The 4,619-nt window shown below is 37.0% G+C and overlaps 1 non-coding gene across 1 annotated transcript; it reads left to right on the top strand.

Moving 5' to 3' along the window:
* The first annotated feature begins 1,070 nt into the window (after positions 1-1,070).
* Positions 1,071-1,177, top strand: LOC111749500 (U6 spliceosomal RNA). The gene has a single exon (XR_002784632.1). It is a non-coding gene; the product is annotated as a U6 spliceosomal RNA (small nuclear RNA).
* The last annotated feature ends 3,442 nt before the right edge of the window (positions 1,178-4,619 follow it).

Genomic DNA, 4,619 nt, shown 5'->3' with positions numbered 1-4,619 from the left:
CTTCACCAAGCACGATGTCCTTCCTTTTCCAAGAACTGGTCCCTCCTGGTAACATGTCCAAAGTACATGAGAAGAAGTCTCGCCATCGTGTTCATTTCTCTCACAATACAAAGCATGACTCCCCACCTGTTATTACTACTAATAATATTGTCTTCCTAATCTTTAATATTTGTGAGGTATAGTTGAAAGATGGAAAAAATTAAAAAGTTGATGTCTTAGGAATTTGGAAAATTTTAGTGTTTGTTGTTGAATGACAAATCAATACAAAGATCATTATTACATATATTTTTATAAAAGATGAGGCATTTATATTAATTCAGTTATTGAAATTTTTGAATACATGGGCTTATCATTTGGCAGTTATACTACGTTATGTAAAGCCTACAGATATTTTTTCACATGCATTTCTATATTGTTATGGATTAAAATGCCGCCCCCCCAAAAAATGTGTTGAAATCCCTATACCAATGGAGGTAATCCTGTTTGGAAATGGGATTTTCTTTGTGATGTTCATCAGACCATACCAGAGTAGGATGAGTTCTAAATATAACAGTTGCTGAGTTATAAAAAGATCAGAATAGACACAGAGATATGTATCTATGTGTGTGGGAGTAGTAGTCAGCCAAAAACTGAAGAATGCCTGGGACTATCTACAGAAAGAAATCAACAGGGCCAAGGCCCTGATTTGGGCTTTTAGCCTCCAGAACTATAAGCAAATAAGTTTTTGTTCATTAAAGCCACCTACTTGTGGTATTTGTTGCAGTAGCACCAGGAAACTAAGACATGTATCATTGCATTGACTGTGTCTCTAACCATAGTCACACAAAGTACTATAATATCTATTTTAGTATTTCTGGTAGCTAATTGACAAAAGAAAGGAAATGGCTGCAGCAGAAACTTCTGTTCCTATTACCTAACAACCACAGACTGCTATCACAAGTGAGATGTATTCTGCTCTTATTTTGAGAGCTATGTTGATATTAAATGACTTATACTAGATTTGTGTGATTTATAATACATCTTTTAGGGAAGCTACTGTTGTTAGTATATATCAATGTTGTGTTTTATCACTTCTAACTTCCGCAGCACATATACTAAAATTGAAACAATACAGAGAAGATTAGCATGATCCCTGAGCAAGGATGATGTGCAAATTCGTGAAGTGTTCCATGTTTTTTTTTTGGAAACCCTGGTGCGTAGTGGTTAAGTGCTATGGCTGCTAACCAAAGGTCGGCAGTTCGAATCCGCTAGGCGCTTCTTGGAAGCTCTATGGGGCAGTTCTACTCTGTCCTATAGGGATGCTATGAGTCGGAATCAACTCCACGGCACTGGGTTTGGTTTTTTTTTTTTTAACAATAAACAGCAGCCTGAGGCACCATTGATTTAGTTCTTTAAGAAGCAAAGACTACCTTATGCTCAGATTTAGGAAATAAAAATTTTTTAAAACCTTTAATTTTCAAGAAAAAATGAACACAAAGTTTTAACATGCTAAGTAGTTTTCACTCATTGTCTCATTTACTAAGTGCGTTCAATTAATCCTGACTCCACAACTTAACCGAATTACTTTGGAAAACTGACCATCTGTAGTACTTTATAAAGCTGTTGTGAGAATGGAACCTAACTCATTGGCTTGAATATAAAAAAAAAAAATTTTTTTTTTTTTTTTTTTTATAGTAAGTGTTAATTAAATGTTAGATCCACTCCCCGTCTCTTAACCGGTATGATCCATAAACCCATTGCCGTGGAGTTGATTCTGACTCATAGCAACCCTGTAAGACAGAGTAGAACTGTCCCATAGGGTTTCCAAGGAGCACCTGGTTGGATTCGCACTGCCGACCTTTTAGTTGGCAGCCATAGCTCTTAATCACTAGGCCACCAGGGTTCCCACTGGTATGATAAGGAATGTAGTTTTACAGAATTTTCAGGGCATTAAATCAGACAGTCTCTGAGAACCATAGTTGTGTGGTCTTCCTAAACATCCAAAATCAACATTACTCTCTGGAAGTTTTCCCTGTAAATACTTAAATCGGCGTATAATTGTTTCCTTTCGTAGAGAAAGTTATGACGAAGATTAGACGATTTCTGTCTGGGATTATTTTAGTTCATTTGTTTAAGAGGAATTAGATAATTGGTTTTCTTTTTCTTTTTTTTTTTTGTTTAACCAACAGACAATTTGTTTAAATAACCCCAAATCCTGGTTTACTGCTTTCTTCTCTCTCCATCAATATACTACCACCAACTGTGGCCCTTTAGGGGGCTCCAATGTACTGCTAGGACTCTGCAGTGCACAGTTTGAAAATAATTACAGTAGACAACATCTCATATTCTCTCTATGCCTATAACTCTATGCCAATGGAATTAAAAAAAAAACGAAAATAGAATGCCTTTTGCACAATACTTATGTTTATAAGGAGTTTTATTTTCATGCCTCATATCTCAAAGTTAACTGTGGCTAACTAACCCATTTTAAAAATATGCAATTAACAATAACTTCTCAACACTGAAGTGCATATAGATCAGTTACTAGTCATAAAAAAAAATTTTTTAGATACGTACAAATCTGATTGATTGTGTTCCAGATTAAGTAGTGTTGGAATTAATGCTAGGATTTAACCAAAGAAATCCAGGAGAATACTTAAAAGGTGAAAATTATTTAACAAATATTTGCCAAGCACCTACTAAGTATAAAGTACAATAGGTTTTGTAGGTATTATAAAATTGTGTAACACAGAGTACCTGTAGTCATAGATTTTATATGATATGTATTAAAAAAAAAAAAACCAAACCTACTGCCGTCCGCTCGATCCTGACTCATAGCGACCTTATATAGTGGAGACCTAAACAAGTAGCCTAAGATGCCCTGGTAGTGCAATGGTTAAGTCCTTGGCTGCAAGCCAAAAGGTTAGAGTTTCAAACCCACCAGCCGGTCTGTGGGACAAAACACCTGTTAATCTGATCCCATAAAGTTTACAGCCTTGGAAACCCTATGGAGGCAGTTCTACTCTATCATATAGGGTTGCTATGAGTCGAGATCAATTTGGTGACACACAACAACAACAAAACAATTAGCCTAGACAATGTTGTTGTTAGAAGCCACGTGTTCAATTACAACTCATAACAACCTGATGGGACAGAGTAGAACTGCCCCATAGGGCTTTTTAGACTGTAGTCTTTATGGAAGCAGATCGTGAGGTTTTTCTCCTGCAGAGCCACTGGGTACTCCCAACAGTTAGCAGCTTATCTGTTGCACTACTAGGACTGCTTAGCCTAAATAATAGTACAGAGTAAATGTTTTGAGTTATTAGGTCAATAAGAAGCTCAAAAGACAGAAGAGCGATTAGACAAGGCTTCCAGAATTGTGAGGCATTTAGGTAGTATAAACCTTGAGGAATAACCGAAGTATTGATAAGGAAAAAAAAAAAATTTTTAAAGAACACTCCAAAACAGAGAAAGCATGAGCTAAAACACAGCACAAAGCATGTACAAAAAGTGGTAAATAGGAAGAAAATGGTTGTCAAACTGTATTGCAGGGAGCCATAGAAACCCTGGTGGCATAGTGGTTAAGAGTTCAGTTGCTAACTAAAAGGTTGGTAATTCAAATCCACCAAGCATCAATCCTTCGGTCTTCCTTATTCACTGTCCAGTTTTTGCATGCATATGGGACGATTGAAAACACCATGGCTTGGGTCAGGCGCACCTTAGTCTTCAAGGTGACATCTTTGCTTTTCAACACTTTAAAAAGGTCTTTTGCAGGAGATTTGCCTAAGGCAATGCGTCTTTTGATTTCTTGACTGCTGTTTCCATGGGTGTTGATTGTGGATTCAAGGAAAATGAAATCCTTGACAACTTCAGGATTTTCTCCATTTATTTTGATGTTCCTTGTTAGTCCAGTTGTGAGGATTTTTTTTTTTTTATTGAGGTGCAATCCATACTGAAGGCTGTGGTGTTTGATCTTCATCAGCGAGCGCTTCAAGCCCTATTCACTTTGAGCAAGCAAGGTTGTGTCATCTGCATTCGCAGGTTGTTAATGAGTCTTCCTCCAATCCTGATGCCCTGTTCTTCATATAGTCTGGCTTCTCAGATTATTTGCTGAGCATACAGATTGAATAAATATGGTGAAAGGATATATATATTATATTATTTATAAAATATATACCATGGACTGCCAGAGAAGATACAAGTCCATCTTGGAAGAAATATAGCCAGAATGCTCCTTAGAAGTGAGGATAGCGAGACAAGGTCTCACATACTTCGGACATGTTATCAGAAGGCACCAGTCCTTGGAGTAGAACATCGTGCTTGGTAAAGTAAAGGGACAGCGAAAAAGAGGAAGACCCTCAACAAGATGGATTGACACAGTGGCTGCAACAATGGGTTCAAACATAACCATGATTGTGAGGATGGCGCAGGACCTGGCAGCATTTCATCCTGTTGTACATAGGGTTGCTATGAATCGGAACCAACTTGATAGCACCAAACAACAGCAACAATTATTTATGAAATATTTTGCCTTTATATTTTATAATATAGACGTTTGTAAGTCCAAGTCTAAGTTCAGTTTACTTAGATACTTGGTTTTAATAAGCCCACCTTAAAAAACCACCAGTCATTTTCCAACC

The sequence above is a fragment of the Loxodonta africana genome, chromosome 6 (genome assembly GCF_030014295.1).
Source record: "Loxodonta africana isolate mLoxAfr1 chromosome 6, mLoxAfr1.hap2, whole genome shotgun sequence".
In the NCBI taxonomy this organism is placed as follows: Eukaryota; Metazoa; Chordata; class Mammalia; order Proboscidea; family Elephantidae; genus Loxodonta; species Loxodonta africana.
This window is presented reverse-complemented; position numbering and strand designations above follow the sequence as displayed.